This window comes from Tympanuchus pallidicinctus, unplaced genomic scaffold (genome assembly GCF_026119805.1).
Source record: "Tympanuchus pallidicinctus isolate F22 unplaced genomic scaffold, pur_lepc_1.0 scaffold15, whole genome shotgun sequence".
NCBI lineage: Eukaryota > Metazoa > Chordata > Aves > Galliformes > Phasianidae > Tympanuchus > Tympanuchus pallidicinctus.
The window spans coordinates 11,854,029-11,871,901 of NW_026294669.1; the positions used below are offsets into that span (position 1 = coordinate 11,854,029).

Consider the following 17,873-nt stretch of genomic DNA (forward strand, 5'->3'; position numbering starts at 1 on the left):
AAATATTTGGTGTCAGCAAGTGACCCCAAAGTGTGCTGTGAGAATGCTGTTCAAGTCATAGCAATGCTCAAAGACAACATAAAGATAATGCAATGATTCACTATACTGCATACATGCATTTTTGCCTGCAAACAGACATTAGCACAAGGTTTATGTATTCGTTTTTTAAATGACAGAGTCTTCTCTCCTCCTTTCTGCCCAACGCTACTTTACGTATGACAAAGTACAGCTTGTGTCAGAGGTGCTTCTGAAAATACAGAATAACTTGCCATATGCATAAGCTCTATGTTGGTACAAGTTGAGCGCCTTGACCTCTAACTAAGGCTATGTAATAGACCTCTTCTGGGGCCAAATGTATAGGAACCACCCTAAATTTTCCTCTAAAAACAAAGCCCTGTTGAAAAGAAAAGGGGTTACCACAGAGGTGAGATCGCTGGGGCTGGTGGAACTGCCAAGACTTCTTGTCAAACAGTTGACACAAGCCAACGTTTTCAGAGTAAGGAGAAACACAACCAAGCCAGCTTGTGTCTAAACTGTCTGGAAAAATTCTTGAAAACAGCATTACCACCTTTAGCAACAGCAGATACATGGAGAGAAGGTGATGAAACACAGCTCTGTTCTCACCCACTCTGATTTCAACTCCTCAGTACAATCCTGAGGGAAAGTTTCTTACCTCTGTTTTACTAAGCGATTTTTCTCATGTTTACGAGATCACACTATGAACAGGCAGCATGCTTGGTTTGCAGGAACCTACCAATTTCAAGCATCTCTCTCATGCTGGCTTGCGAGATCAAGCTTTATTTCAGCATTACCATGCTAGAGTCAGAAGATCCTTAGAGGCTCCTTAGAACTAAGACTGTATAAAAGCTGTCCTCAATCACTTCCCAACACATTTGACAACTATTTTTTTGCTTTGCCTGTGGCCGCAGCTTCACCCTTCCTTTATTTACACTGGAGCGCCCAGGAGTCAGCCACCCTGTGCGTCTCCAATGTGCCGTATGAAAGACCGACTGTTGCTCACAATGCAGAGGACAGGACACAGATGTGAAAACCACACTTGGTTTGTGCACAGTTTTGACCTCCTCACAAAACCGCAAGCTACTGCTCAGCAGCATTTAGTACCAGCCCCTTTAACTCCCTCCTGAGAAGCCTTGAGCTTATCTTGCATGGAACACTTCCCAAAGTACTAACATAATATTTAGCCCATTGTACAAACTGACTGTCCAACACGTAAGGGGTCAAATCAGTGTTTACTTGCAGTTACTTCATTATACCATATGTTTAAGTTCCAGACTGAGCAACATATAGCCTGCAGAGAACCAACCAAAATATAACTGGGAAAATAAAACTAATTAAAATAAAAAAATAATAAAAAATAAAAAAAAATAAAAAAAAAAAATCAATCAGGCACTGTAAGCTAGTTTGTTGAGTACAAAACCTGCATTTAGGTGATGTCAGCATGAATGGACAAAACCTTCTATCCTCGTGTCAAGATTCAGCACATGAACGTTTCTGCATGGGTGTTTCTACTGTGTCAGCATTCATCAGCAGCAGTGGGGCCCCAGCATTCTGCCCAGTTGTGCCATCATCAGCACACTGCTGAAGGTCCCCTAAGGCAATGACAGCCAAACTGCCCAAATCACTGGAGTATTTCCTAAGGAGTGTCCTTGTGCACTCTAGACATGAATGCGTGTTCTGGGTTCAAAGCCAGACAGTCACGTGTTTCAACAGACACCAGAAGTGTTCACGAAAAAGTTTCCATCTCAGAAGAGAAAGCAGCGCTCTGAAACCTACCAGCACATAATGCAAACCTCCAAAATCCGAGTACTTCCATATCTCTACACCTCCACCTGCCTTGACAATCAAAGCAAGAAGACAGATCGCGCCTTGATGAGATTATAATCTCAACCATCTAATAAATCAACTCTTGAAAACAACATATGTCACCTCCTGGAAAGCATTAACCACTTACAAAGGTGTGCAGAGCTTCATGCTGGCTGGTTACATCGCCATGGGCAAGTGCACAAGAGTCGGGCTGATTTTCATATGTTTTTGGCAGGAGTACTGACACAGCCTTTCTCAGAAGGGAGCAAGGAGGAATGTATTTGCTGTCGATTTGATTGAGAAAAACAAAACAGACATTTTTTATCTATTGTCTGAATACAAAGCAGCATGTGGTAATACACTAATAAGCTGTGATGATAATCATCTTACAATTTATACAGCTGTTTATTTTGAAGCAGCCAAGAGAGCGATGCATACAGACTCTGGCAGAGCTCTGGTTAAGTCACTGGTTGGAGGCAGATTTATGCAGCCCCCCCTCCACACATGCTGGTAAGATCTGTGTTCTGACAGCACAAACCCCTAACGCTGAGACAGAGACACGGCCACTTTTAGGAGAGACAGCAAGGAGAAGGAGAAACAGTGGCCCATCAGTGCCACTGTGGTTGAGCACTCCTCAGCAAGAAGGATTTCAAATACAGAGGCAGAGTGAATGGAGTAAAACCCCATTTACCTGTCTGGACGTGGGTGGAGTGGAAGGGGCTGAGAGAGATACACGAAGCTGATAATGGAGAAATTCAGCGTAGCTAATGCAACCAATGGGTCACAACACCATGGATGTGCTGCACATCACCATGGGGAAACTTGCCCTGAGTATAAATGAGGTAGATAGCAGCTTGTGTAAGCCATTATAACTCATGCTGATTGGAGCAGAGGTGGAGCTCTGTGCCACAACAGCGAGACCTGCCCCAGATATGTGACAGTTAATGTATGAGTGCTCCTGCCCTGGCTCCAGCTCCACTCTCCCAGAGGCAGAGCTCCCAGGGCAAAGCCATCATCTCAGGTAAAGAGCTCAGAATCAAGCTCTGGATTCACAGCTGAGGTTATAGCAATTAAAGGCATCAGCTCCCTGACAGAAAAGCCCAGCATGACAGTGATTTATGGTCTCCATGGCAACACATGACAAATTGCTTAATTCTGTTATGAAACCTCAAGCTGCAGTGGGGTCTGTGTGGGAGCGACCAGCTCCCTTTTCCTCACTACGGCTCTTCAAAAATGACAACTGTAGGGAGCTGCTAGAGCAATAGGCCAAGATTAGCTTATGCATACATATTTATGTTGATCAGCCTATCCTCAAGCAAATTTGCCATTGCTGGTTTGCTTTGGTCCATGGATTGCTTTTCACAAGTCTTGCCAGAGCTCTGCATACCTGAGGACACCAGCCCCACCTGAGGCCAAGGAAACCACCAATGCTGCCAACTACTCCTACAGTTGCCATTAATAACTCTTCCGTAGCCACAGCCTACTTGCTCACACCCTTTCACCCAGTCACTTCACAAGCATTAGTGACTCCCTGTGATGCCTCTAGGGCTGAAACTCTGCAAGATCTGAACACTTCCCTCTCTGTTTCTCTTGCAGGCTGCTGGCTGCAGCCACACTGCTACCATGACACACCCAGAGATGTTAGCCAGGTACCAAAATAGTTTGGCTTTGCACCTTGGAGGCAATCGCTTGGACTGGAAGCTACTGAAAATCCTTGAAACATGGGATGTGCAATTTTTGCAGGGAGCTGTCTCCCTAGAGCCATGCTGAGTGAACTTTAGTAATTTCTCCCTCAAGTTGGCATGACTGCCTTCCAAACCTTTCAGAGCCAAAGGACCTGCAGGTATACAAATAACCACTGACAGCTGTTACTTAATAAAGATGATTAACTCTTAGCCAGGCTTCCTTCAGTCCGTCAGTGTTCCTGCTTGGTTGATGCCTCCAAAAGGATACACTGAGCAAAAGCTTGACCACATGAAAGTGGGAAATCAATGCAGAAGAGACCAATTGTGTGGGAAGACAGTCTGACACCATTTAGTATTAAGCTGTTCAAAACCCAAGTTTCAACTCCTGGAGGTTTTCTAAGAAGGATCTTGCCAGGTGAGTGCTCTCAACTCCCTCAGCATCCAGAATGCCTGATGAAGAGCAGAACCTGGCAAGACCTGTACAGGGAATTACAGGCATTTCCTTTTTGAACAGCAATCAAAGCATTATCAGATTGCTATTAAAGAAGAGGAAAAAGAATAGTCATAAACCTACTGTTGTTTGAAAATAAAATCCTCTGCTTTGCCACTGGTTGAATTTTGATTTGTGGGATGTAGCTGCAGACTTGAAAGAGGCCTCTTAAAATTTCCTCCGGTGTAAAAAGATGCATCCCAAAGGCTGTGCTCCCTGAACTCCTCGCTGATGTTCCATGCCAACCAAATCTTTTCTCTCTTTCAACCCAAGATCACATCACCTCCCCCACTGCACAGATGCTGCTCAGATTTACTGTAAGAGAAAGAAAACTCACCAGGGGAGTAATGAAGCACTTGAGATTCACACAAAAGGCAGCTAAAGGCAGTAGCTTCCTGATGAATACATCGTGGTTATTTTAGGAAACATGGAATTATAGCCTGAACAAATAATAATGTAAAAAGCCACATCATTGGAAATGGCTTGGGTTGTAGGCAGCCCCCTCTGCTTTTCTCCCTCACACTGTCCTGTAAATTCCCAGGCAGTAGCAAGGAGCTCTTGGAGAAGCACTGAGCTGTAACAGCTCTCCCTTGCTGAAGCTGGACTTGGGGATTCACTCATCTTTATTTTTAAGCATGTGCCTGTTGTTGTTCTGGTCTTTACCTAAATGCAGCACGGCACACATCAGTCATACTGACAAAAGTCACCAAGACAAACCGCAGCTCTTCCTCCATATCCCCAGCAACGCTGTACATCTTCAGCATGTTTCTTGTGGTAATTTAGTCTCCTTTTCGAAAGACTTAACAAGATTTATCACCTGATGAGTCTACGGTCAGATGAAGTGGTTAAATTCATACAAAAACAAATAAAAACCCCACCCCCACTTAAGTCTAGAGTTGCAGCACCACAGCTATCAGTTTTGTAGGAAAATTCATACAGGTTAAGAGAAAGCCATTCCTGCATCTCCAAGACCTGCATTAGCACAATATGCTTTCCAGTCTACAGGTGTCCACCTGCCTACAGGTGTTCCAGCCCTTTTGCCAATTCGTTAAATGAGAGCATCTCCTGACAAACCACATGGCTCAGCTGCTTTTGCTTCCACTGCTTCCTTGTGCATTCAGATCCAACATCCCTTTCCTTACACATTTAATTCCAAAGCTCCTGGGAGGCACTGTGGAATGACAGATTCCTCTCCAACTCTTGAAAATTCTTTGCTAGTGAGGCCAATAATGCCTCTCTTATGTTATCATGGAAACGGTGAAGCTAACCTAAACATACTGTAGCAAAAGAAATCAGATAGCCAAGATGTTCCCCTGCCCTGCCCAGCCAGAGATAACAAGAACAAATTTGCAGTGGAGGAAGCAGCCTCGAATTCCAATAGCTGCCCTTCCTGCTAGCACAATCCCTGGAAATGGGCAACTTCCCTCTTACACATCCCAGTCTGCTGACACACCAATAAAAAGACCCCAAATTCACTACCCAGGGTGGTTTTGCTACTTTTCTGTACTGTGCAGCAAGGTTTCCATAGCAAAAGCAGCACAGCACTGCTAAGTTTCTATACTGCCTGTACATGGCTTGCAGCAAACAAGGTGATGCAACTGGGTAGGAATCCTGAGCAGCACCTGCCAGCATGCCAGCATCCTTGCTGCTCCAAACTGCACTCCCCATTGTAGTTCTGCATCCCCAACAAAACAAGGGCTACTTGACCCTCACCAGGCCATGCACCAAGCTCTGACCAGTTCCACCACAGCCTGCTGTGCTGTGACCTTCTGGGCATCACACTGGACATAGGGCAGGCATGACAACCAATGCAGACTTCCTGGCACCTCCAGTTGCTTCAAAGACGGTTTATGGAGTACATCTTGTTCCAGTCACCTTTCTGCAAATCAGTCAATGCATTTGGCTCCAAGTTTGTGTCCAGTCAGGCTCTATTGGGTATTTAATGCTTTTTTACATCTCTCTTGCTACTACCAGATGTCTTCTGGGATGTAAATGGCTTTTTAAAGACTCCCTTCCCTCCTGGCAAACACACTTTGTGTCTCTTTAGATAGCTCTAAGACTGTACAGGTCCCTGGTTAACAGTATTTTCACGTGGGGATTCCAGGCTGATGCTGCCAATCTTCTGGGGACAGACAGAAGAAAACGAGAAGAGCAGTGGTCTCATTTACCCAAAGCTGCACCTTTCCATGAATCTGACTGCGGGCATGAAGCACTTTGATCTCCAGCATCCAAGCCCTGGAACCTCTTAGCCCTTTCTTGTGCAGCAATCACCTCCCTCTTTGTATCCCTCTCATGCTCTGAGTGGCAAAGACACACTCAGTGCTCAGACACTAAGGGATACTAAGCAACCAGAAGGCAACTGCCCAAACCACCCTTAAACAACACAGTTTAGCTATGCCTGACTCAAGTCCTCCTTCCTGCTGAGCACATTTGCCTTGCCAGTGCCTGAGAGGCATCCTGTGAGGATGCAGGGCACACACAAAGCCTGTTCCATCTACACGCAGTCTGAAGCCTCTGCCTCAAGCTTTAAGTCAATTTCCCGCTGTGTGGGAGGGTATATATATGTACATTCATTAACACTTCCATTATGCCCTGCGGTTTGGCAGGTGGCGCTGCATTATGGATTTAAACAGTGCCAGCAAGCAAGTCTACAGCACTTCACTGGATTAGTGTCTTATGGAAAACTGTGCCTCCAGAGTGCTCTGCGCTCTCTTGAAGTACCTCAGATGAGCAGTGCTCCAACCGCTTCTCTCTCTGTGCAATCACATCAGAAACCCACTTGCAACTTAAACATAATCCCACCCAAAAATCAATTACTTTTTGGATGAACAAAAATTAAACCAAAACAATCAAGCAAAACAAAAAACCAAGAACAGAATCTCTCTGGAGCTAAAGGAAAGGGGAGAGGCACACCCTCAGTTGTCATCACCACAAAGCATCTTTCACTCGCAAACAATAACATCTTTTGCTTCCACACTGTAGCTGTTTCTAGCAGACACATGGGGGAAACATGCCATGCCACACACAGCCAGACCCATGTCAGGAGTCAGCCTTGAGGGTACTCAGCCCTGCCAGAAGATGCTGTCTGTTCAGTCACTGGGCTGGAAGCAACACATTTCAAGAAACTGCAGAACAGACCTCCCATGGAACCACTGTCCCAGACAGATGAGGAGATATACAGAGCTGCGTTCCCTCCACAGGGACCCAGAGAGCAAATGCACCATTAGGTATTAGCACCAGAGAGCCTCTGATGGGAGGAGAAGATAAAACATCAGTTAAATAGTGACAGCACCATATTTCTCATCATTTCCTGGGGCTGGACATTTTTTTCTTAAACTGTGAATGCTTCTATGTGCAGCTATGCATACAGTGAAATTTCACAGCAACTAGCAGGAGCCATTTTTCCTTCTATCCACCATACAGCTGAGGTACAGCTGCAAAATCACAACAGTCAAGATACTGATATTCACAGAAATCCTGGGATGCAGCACTGTGCTGCTCTGACTTCACAGTAAAGTCCCACATAGCCACCTCTATGTCTGCAGAGTGCCACTATTTTTTATTTTTTATTTTTTTTTATTAAACACCAAGGCAAGGGAATGCCAGTCTTAGCCTTGGCAGCTCAAGTACATCATGTTTTAAATATCAGGCTCACAGACAGAACAAGATTGGGATTTGTCCCTTCTAGGGCTGCAGGATTCTCCCTAATGGTCATTCACTCCACACAGGGGTCCTTCTCATATGCTTTGGTACATTCAAGGAGACTGGAGAGAAAAAAAAAATAAATCAACACAGGGCGAAACCAAAACTTGAACAGAAAGATAACTGAAGATATCCTTACATTTTATCTTAACCCTGTGAGCTATAACATAACACAGGATGGGTTGCCCTGTTGGTGTCTTGGTGTTTTTGCATATAAAATTCTCTCTATTAAAAGCAGAGAAGCCTAGATAGAGACAGCATGGATTGCAGCCACTTGGAAGAAAAAAAAAAAAAAGCCCCAAAGCATTTAAGGGCTGGTAAGGGACACAATTACTTTCATCCTGCCACAGCATGTCTCAGTTTAACCACTGCATCTCTCAGCATTTTTCGGTTCATACTCTTTACCACACCAGCTTGGTACACACCCAGTCTTAGGAAGGGGAAATTATATTTTGGGTCATCAGTTCCACCCACTGTGTCCCCCCGCCCACACTGCACAAAGCTTCTGAAGTGCATCGGTCAGCCTGGGGTCACAGGGCTTGGGGAGCACTGTCTAAAGCAGCAGACCTCCACCCACTGCTGGGGCTCAGGAGCCCTCTGCCACATTGGTTCATCCTTGCCCCTTCCCACCTCTCAAGCTACACCCTTCCACCTCTTCACCAGCCTTCCCAAACCCACACCAACTCCCAATATTGTCACTTTCCCCTCCCAATCCAGAAACAGATGAGGCAATCTGACCTCTGAGCCAGAAAGCTGCTCCCAGTGTTTTGCGCAGCAAAAGGATTTATTCTGACACAGCACAAATCCAAACACATGCTTCCATACAGCCTACACCCGAAAATGTGATTTTTCTCCTTTGCTTTGACAACTTAACGCTTATTCCCATACTCTTGTGAGGCTGCTATGTAAACAACAGGGAGTGACTTGCTGTGCTCAGGGGGCCTTAGAAAAAGAATTGTATTTCTTAGCTCTTCTGGACCCAATAAGTCACCCTCCTGAGGTTCAAAGAGTTTCTGAAGTCTGTAATTGAAAAATCCAAGGAAAAAAAAAAATGGGTTGCTGGAGATCTTTACTAACACAGAAGTAGACTGAAACTGTTATCTAACAATTCAAATCCCAGATGCTTAATTAGACAGACTTGCTATACTGTAAAAAAGATAAAATACACATCCCCTGAGCACATCTCACTGATTAATGGCAGAGACTTTGCACATTTCACATGCATTTAGTCAAAGCCAAACTTCTGATGATGATCTTAACATTCAATTGGAAATTTCACAACAAAATGCTCCTGCAGAGCAGAGGTGCTGCAGCACCATACCAGCATCTGTGCCACGTGGAGCACAAAGGAAACCATTCAAGGCAGAGTCCTTAACCAGAGCCTCCAGGATCTTCTCAGACCATACCAAGCTCTTGAAACGCAAATGGTCCGTTCAGCTCCTCGTGCCTGCACTTATACCTGATGGCAGACTAAGTTTAAGAGCATCCAGAGCACGTGAAAGAAACAAGCCTCTCCCAGCATTCTGCCCCTGCACAACAAAGTAATTTGTGAAGGGAGAACGGCAAGTACCATCCAAGTCGACCTCATAACTGTGGCTCTGCAGAGCCTTAATCTCAAACTACAATTCCTCACCAGCTACCAACAGGCTCCCTTCAGGTGAAAGCGAAGCAGTGTGCACAGGATGGGCTCAGGTGATACCTGTTATGTTTTCCAAGGGTGATTAGACCAGATACAGATACGTGGTTACAGAGGTACCTAACTGTGAGAGCTAAAAATCTCAGTAGTGAAGTGGCTCTGCTGTTGCACAAAAGCAATTTTCTATAGCTTGGGGTTTTCCCAGAGCACTGGGGCATATCTTCCTCACCTCGATGTACACTGTGAACTTGTTTCCACTAAAAGCCAGCAGTCATCAAACCAGCCTCCAGCCTGCAGCTTTGCAGCAACCACTCCTGAGCCACAGGGATTCCTGCAATGATTTCCCCTCCCTGGTCAGTCACAGGTTCTTAATGACTCTTCCTGGGATTGAGCACTTGCTACTGGAACACTTTCCCCAGCAGTCATACTTTATAAGTAGATGCTCCCCACCTAGATATCTTATACTTACAATGGTAGCATTAGTACATCCATACCAAGCATGACACAAGACATCAATTGTATGTTTTCTGAAGATCACGATCTTTACTGAATTACCAGCTGCCTATGAAGACCACTTGTGAATTATCAGGATATGTTAAATAAAGATGACAGAGCAATAAGAGTGTCTAGATTAAATTCCATCTGGATGCGCTCACTTTTTTTCCCCCCCCCCATTACCTCTATAGAGTCCTTCTGTGCAACAACAACCAACTGCTAAAGGAGCTTTGATCACGGACTCACAACTTGTAATCAGAAAGTCCCTAAATACTTTTAGCATCTGTGTGTGCCTGGAGACAGTGGCAGTGGGTGCTTTGGTTGTCCTTGAAGTGGGAAGGACAATTAAAAAAAATAAAAATGGATAGGGTTCCCACTGCATCAGTGTCCATTAACATTCTTTTAAGTTGGCTTGGATGAGCCTTTATTCAGCTTATCAGCTTATACTGCTTATCAGATTCACCACTGCTTCCAGCAATGCAAGTAACAGTTGCCTATTCAAAAGCTTTAACTCTTCTTAAGAGTACTGCAAAAAACTTAAACATTTAGAAACTGATACGACAGATTTTTGAAAAGTGAAGCAAAAAGCCTCCAAAATTGGAAGATTTCACTTTAATGGTTATTTGCTACTAGCTACTAGCTAGTGTGGCCTGAGACACACGGGGACATGCCACCGCTGACTGCCACTGTGACTTTCCATTAGAGGAGCAGCTCAGCAGATCCAGCCCCAGCTCTGCAACTCAAATTCAAGAGCAGGGAAGCTGACAGCATTGAGCACTTCCAGGATGCTAGGAGAGTACTTCACTGTAACCAGGACCAGGTACACAAAAGGGGCCCAGAACAAAGCACTGCATGGCTTACACTGGCTTCAGCTTGCTTCATAAATCCTCTAGATGCTTTACAAAACTGTTAGGTAACTCCTGTTGCCTTCAGCCTCGCAAGAGCATTAGCATAGCTCCCCGTGACTCATTTTTTTCTTCTTTTTAAATATAGCAACCTATAAACGTAGATACATTCTGAGAAATAAAACTCATTGTTACTGTTCACCATGCAACTCCCTCAAAATAGAATTCCTTCTGCCAACTTTACAAGTTTCTTTTCCCCAAACAAAACACTTTGGTGCCGCTTGCAAGGCCAAGTCAGAAAGAAGGCAGCCAGAGAGCCCAAGGACGTGGCACAGTGGCAGAAGCTCTGGAGCCAGTGACTGGGCAGAAGGCTCTGTGACCAATCCAGCCACTTATATCAGCTCTGTCTTAAAGGGGACATCAGCAGAGCTGGCTCTGCACCCAGGAAAAGCAGGTGTTTGCCCAGAGGAACAGAGCTTCAATAGCTGTGATGTGCCAGCATCAGGGAAGCCACGTTTGCTAAAGAAGCAGTGGTAACATAGCTAGCTAGAGGATATTCCACACCTTTCCTCAGACTTACATCAGCATCCATCTGTCTTGCCCCTCCTTCACCAGGCTTGGCATTTCCTCCTTGGAAGAGCCCAATCTCACCTTGTCCAGGTGAGGAAATACACTAAGACACCTTAGAAGCATTGAGGAAGAACCTAATGGGTAGAGTATGGAGCAGAGCTTGATGGTTTTCACCAGTATTGAGCAACAGACTCAGCACCCTCCTGCCTGTCCTGCTGCAGTCCCTCCTGCACAATCGTGTGCAGTGTCTTGCTTTATTGAACACTTCAGTTCCCCATCTGTAGGAGCAAGATAAGTAGTAGGTGTCCATCCCATAGGTATGTTGCAAAATAAATATGCTTTACATTATTAGCGTTCCAGGAATACTTTAAGAAAACTGCACCACAAATACTAAGAGTAATCTATCACTGCTAAAAAAGAAACATAATTTGCTTTCAATCTTAAAGTCTTACCTATGCAAACACATACGCCAGAGTACAGAAGACTATTAGTTTATCTGTTTCTTCTGATAACTGTGTTTGGCCTGGTGACTCAAACTGCTCTGATCACATGCTATTTGAACTCAGTGCCCCAAACAGTGTCTGAAGAAACACGTGGATTGGTCTGTCTACAGCGCTGGCCAAGGCATCTGCCATCCTCCTCACTGTCCTAATCGACACAGCAGAAAATATATATGTGCATATCCATCCTGCTGTCAGGTGAGGGAAGAATAGACATTTTCACAACTTGGATTTCTCTAGTAAGATTGATTACTCATGAGAATCTGCTTTCCCACAGTGTTTTTCTAATCTTTCTTCAACCTCCTCAGTTAATATCTGAAATCAGTAGAGTGGAAGAGCTGCCATACCTGTCCCAGAAACTGACATTTTAAAAACATGATAATAGAAGTCCTTTCTTAGAACTTTCAGGAATATATGTAGCTTAAAAAGCTGACTCCTATTTAAAATAATGACTAAGCCTCTCAGGAATCAACTCCCGAAGTCACATAGGTAGTTCTGAATGTGTTACCCTTTTACAGTAATTACACCATCACAGTTCCAGTCAAAAACTGATGAGTGTTACTAATATATGCCGATGAGTGAGCTTCTAAGTGAAAGACCTTGCTTTATTTACACTCCAGTAAATCACAATGCAAACCAAGACTTACTTTCACATACAAAAGCAACAGATTTGACCCTAGGACACACTTAGCAAGGTTAACCAATACCCAGGGAGCAGGTTTATGGGAAACTGGCTGCGAGCTGATGCAGTTCTACCTTTTTTTTTTTTTTTTTTTTTTGCTGTAGACTATGAAAACTTGGAGTAAATGCTTGGTTTTCAGTACCTTAACACCAGTCACTGCACCAATCAGCAAACCTAATGAGAGCCAGATGCACAGTCACAGGTATTTAGCTGCAAGAATTTCTGATCTTACTCCATCAGTACAAAGGCAGTCTGTGACAGAGAAAACACTGGGAGACAGGTTTAGGTTTCCCATCTCTTATGCTAGCTCTGTCCAATGGACTGCTCCCTCTGATGAAGTCTGTGCACCTGCTACTGCATTAACTACCACTTGTTTCTGAAGCAGTAAAGCTGGCAAGAGGGTCAGCGGTAAGCAGTACAGCAAACTACTTACAAAGATAAATACTGCTAACTTCCCTCAAACCTGCCCCCACCTCTTTCCTCAGCCATTATTCCAGCAGATATATTTTTGTAAATTATTTCATCATCTAAGAGCAGGTGGCCAGTTTGTCATATCTCTATGCAAGATTTCCATATGTATTACTCCACCACCAGCATTTTCTCATGCATACATGCATGGATCAGCAATTGCTCCACTACATTTTCAAATAGAGAATAAGAGTCATAAATCTCAAAAAAAAAAAAAAAAGAAAAAAGTATGCCAAGAAATTCAGCATCCTAAGCTACAGCTGTTCATTCCTCCCCTCTATTCAGAAAAAAAGCCACTTGTTCCTTACTGCAGATGTTACAAAGTTGATGGACTTGCTCTGGATGTACATTAGATACCAGCATTCAGGATCTGACCCACTGCACCATTCGACATTCGTGCCCATGCAGAAAAATCCAGTGACATTCAAGTAGAACAAGCAGTCTGCACTCTCCTCCCACTGACTATCTTCTGTCGAGTCCCTTCTGTAGCAACAACAGGAGAAGCAGCAACTCCACCAAGGAGTGGGCTAATGTTCCTCCCATCTGCCAGTCCCACGCTCATTCTGTTTTCACTTGGACCAAATCCTCCCAACTTCTTCTGCTTTACATTTCATTAAGTCTGGATGCCACAGACACCAAGAATAATATTGTTGATCTTTGAAAGGTCACTTTCAAGGCACATTTCCATATCCTAAGACTACTTCTCTTCCTAAGCCCTGTCTACGGGACTAGCTTGAAAGTCTGAAAATGAATTCCATATTTTCCATATTAGACCTGTTCCCTCAGCCCTGATCTACTTATTGAGGACAGCAGAAGCTTATGCAAATACCATTCTTGTGGATTCACGTTAGTATTCCCCACCTCCAGAATCTGATGTTCCCTCTGCACAAAGAAGCTGCACACTATCACACTGAGGCAAAATTTCTTCCTCCTTCAGCCTATGCAGGTAAAAGATGTAACGGAAGGCATGGAAGCTACATATTTAGGAGAAGATGAGGATAACTCCCACAAGCAGGGGGAATGCACTGCAGGGGTTGTGAAACCTGAGCACAGCAGGAGCAAGAAGTCACCAGGAGTGACAGCACCACAGGAGCAGCACAAAGCAAATAACTAAACCAGGCAAAGACAAATTAAGAGTGGTCCAGCTGAAGTCAGCATCCTAAACCCCTCAAGGATAGATTAACTCAGTTGAACAAACTGCCCAACCTGTATGCAACAGGTCAGCAGGGAGACCTGGCTTTACACACAGGTGACATACATAGAGACTCTTGGCTTGAATCCACAAGGAGTAATTTTACACCCAAAGATAGCAAAAAAAAAAAAAAAAAAAAAAAAAAAAAAAAAGGCAGAAACAAGCAAGGCCAAACAGCCATCCTCAAGGAGCCCTCCAAAATTATTAATCAAACAGAGGAGAGTTTCTGTTCCAATGCTCCCAGCAATGAAACATCACCTGCCAGCCACAAACAGCACACAATATGAGTGGCAAGCCACACAGGTCTCGAGCACAGATACAGCCAAAGAGGAGCACTGATGAATCACAGCATGATGTCAACAGTGAGAGTGGTTCATCACTTGTCCTACATCCACCTCTTACAGTGCCCTCACTTACCACTTTGCCAGGGACAACACCAGCTCAAAAACAGGGCTTGTCCTCTTCTTCCCAGTCCTGAAATGCTAGTGGATCTCTCCCAGTATCAAGGTGCGGAGAAAAGGAAACAAGTTCTGTCTACCTGCCTGAAAATCTGTTTTATCCCTTCAATTCTGTCAGTTTCAGTCTTAGTTTATGGGAAAAAAAAAAAAACAACAACTCCAAAATGAAATAAGCAAGCAAAATATCACCCAATCCACACACAAGCCCCATGAAGAAGGCCAGCTTTGTTTCTGCAATTCTTAGTTCCTCTACAAAGAATCTTAAGCGGGTAAAAACACCCACCAAAACTTCAGTAAATTGAAACTGTCTTTCACATTAGTTCTCAACACAGATGCTGGGCCAGCTCTGTTCCTTTTGCAGCTGCTCTGACTTGGGAACCACACTAACAGGGTGTTTGACCCTCTGCAATTTGCACTGAGCTCTGTATCAAGTGGGATATTTCCTAGGATGGAGAATCAAAATAACAGCAAGTCAAACAAACTGATGCAAAACAATGGCATGAAGTGCACCCACAACTTTTAAAGAGATGCTGCCAGGATCAAATGTGAAGAACAAACTCCTGTTTGTCAGGAAATCCAAAGCCATAGGTATACTTCCTAAAGTTCCCATTTACTTCCTTGCCACACCCTTGTCATCTCTTTTACCTTCTCTTAAACTAATAGAATCCCATTTTTACAACAGCCCTAACTGACTTAGAGAAACAGAGAAGCACTTTTCATAAAGAAAATTGAGGACAGCTAGTCCATGCAAATTTCAGCCTTCAAGATTTGTCCCTCTTGTGAAGCTAAATGCATAATTTCATTGCAGAAATACAGAAAGATACACTCAGGTATGGAGCACACCAACCTGGTGCATCAGTACAAACCAAAGCATGAACGACAATTTCCAGATGACAGATATTTCCAGACAACAGCATTCTTTCAAGCCTGCCACCAAAATCCCAGGTTGAGTTGACTCATAAGACAACCAAGGTTTTGAGGGCTTAGACTTTCACACATTCACAACACTGAGCAACTAAAGCAGAGCGATGCCCGCTGGTGCACGTGGAGGTGCTGCAGTTACCTGTGCTGGGACAGCCACACTCAGGGCTCAGGTCTCCACTGTGAGCTGTGCTCCTCTACCCAAGAGGAGCCTCTACCCTGCGCCGATACGACATCCCAGTGTGTTGCACAAAGTCATCGATCTTTAGAGGGTCCCAGGAACAGACTGGGATGCTGCGAGTGGTCCATAACGAGCACAATGCTACCCTGCTCCTCACCTGCCAGAACCCCTCTGCCCAGTAGTCAAGGCTCTCCGAGCACTGTTTCCAGAGTTTTTGAGCCGTTGGGAACAAAAAAACAAGTTGTGAGTTTGCTTTCTAATCCCCAACAATCCCACGCACATGAGCTGAAAACGCCCAGTCCTGTCTCAAAGTAAAGAAAAAGACCAAAAAAAAGAAAAACTGCCTCTTCCTTGTTGCAAGGAGAGATAGCATCTGCGTCTTGCTTCGAGAAGCCCAGCAAACGCCCGAGCAAACCAATCTGGAAGCTTTCACAAAGTCCTCGGAGGTCCAAAAGATAAGAGCTGAGGCAGCGCGCAGATCGGCAGAAGAGAAGGGAGGAAAGTAAAAGATCGCCGCGCGTCTGAAACCGCGGGGAGGGAAGGAAGGAGGACGGCCACAAACGCAGCGATCCCTCGCCCGACAAAGCCCTGCGTGACACAGGGTAACTAGGGAGAACGCCCTCCTCTCCTCACCGCGCACTGCGGAGGGAGAGACGCGGAACCCGCTCCCGCCCCTTTATTCGCGTTACCACGAAGCAAGAAACCCCCGAGCAGCCGACAGCCCGCACAAAGCAGCCCTACCGTGGGCAGCCTGCGGTCCCGAGCCGAGCAGCGCGGAGCTTCCTCCGTGGCCCTTTCTTCCCGACGCCGTCTCGGCCGAGCAGGGCCCGGCGGGGCGGCTCATGCCCGAGCGGCGCTCCGCATCGCAGCGCTGCGGGGAGAGGGACGGAGCGAAGTTGGCCGCGGCTCCCACCCCTCCGAGGGCACCTCCGCGCGCTCGCGCTGCCACGCTCGCGATTCTCCACAAAGCCCCCGGCGCCGCCCCGCGCGCCCCCCGGCTCCGCGTCCCCCGGCAGCTGGACGGAGCCCCGCCGCCCTCCCTCCGCTCACCGGGGCCGCCGCCGCGGGCCGCGCCCTCAGAGCCCGCCCATGCCCGGCGAGAGGCGCCCGCCGCCGGGCAGCGCCGGCCGGCCCCCGCCCGCCGGCCATCCCTTATAGCGCCGCGCCGCTGCTATAAATAGAGCCGCCCCGCCGCCGGGGGCCGGGCCGGGCGCTGCGGGCAGCGGGGAGGCCCGGCGTCACCTGCGGGGGGGTGGGAGATGGGTTACGCTGCGGGCTCGTTTGCCTGTAGACCGGAGCGCGCGGCCCCAGAGCCCCGGCGTGGCAGTGGGCCCGGCGTTAAGGTGGAGCGCGGCCGAGGAGCGGCGGAGGCACCTTAAGGCGCCCGAGGGCTGTCACGGGGACCGGCGCTCCCCCGGGAGCTGCGCGTGTCCCTGCAATGGACGGCAGCGAACGGCTGGCTCCCGTAGGGCACTGTGAGCATCAATTCTGCTGCACGCACACGTATTTGTATATATATACATCTGTGCTGAATACGAGGAAGCCATGTACCTCTCGTTGTGATAACACAATTTGCCTTTTATGTACCAGTCCCAGTTGAGACTTTAGGGAAAGCACAGGTGCTGCTTGCTGTCCTCCTCTCTTCTTTGTGCCCACGGCTCTGGAGGTGAAACCCGTGCAGTGTGTAGTGCTTCGCACCACCCCTCACCTGCAGCTTCCTCTGCAACCCTGCACCTTCCTTTGGCTGAAGGCAGCCAGAGCCCTGCATTTGCACAAGCCCTGCGTTTGCACAAGCCCTGCAACATTTGCACAAGCGCTGCTATTGGCATACACACTGTTGTACAGAGGATGTGGGCAACAGCTGCCTGAGAATAACTCGTGAGCGAGGGCAGTCATAGAATCATAGATTCATTAGGGTTGGAAGGGACCTCTTAGAACCATCTAGGCCAGTTCCCCTGCCATGAACAGGGACAGCCAGCCTGGAGCTGCCTCTGTGCTGCCACAGGGCTCAGTGGAGCACCAGGGCTCCTCACTAGGCTGTGTTCAAACCATTTGGCCATGCCACCCAGCTCTAGCAAGTGGGCCTGGGCCTTTCTTGAGCCCTTGGAGATACGGAGCCTGAGTTCTCCAAGATTGGGTGAGTCCCTCTTATCTCACTGAAGGAGGGCCCAGCCTCATACCAAATGGTGTATTATGAACTGCCACGAACGCATTCCGCAAGCAA

The 17,873-nt window shown here is 46.4% G+C and overlaps 1 protein-coding gene across 6 annotated transcripts in view; it reads right to left on the minus strand.

The window, feature by feature from the left end:
• The window catches only part of MRAS (muscle RAS oncogene homolog), a 34,758-nt gene extending 17,978 nt beyond the window's left edge, over positions 1-16,780 (minus strand). For 2 of the 6 annotated variants that reach the window (XM_052675612.1, XM_052675611.1), the window contains exon 1: positions 16,391-16,623. The gene's annotated coding sequence lies outside the window, so the exon portion shown is untranslated. Of the gene's footprint in view, positions 1-14,506; positions 14,528-15,610; positions 15,764-15,806; positions 16,234-16,390; positions 16,624-16,699 lie in introns of those variants that run through there. The other 4 variants (XM_052675617.1, XM_052675616.1, XM_052675613.1 and 1 more) reach the window with 4 other exon arrangements.
• Between the last annotated feature and the right edge of the window lie 1,093 nt (positions 16,781-17,873).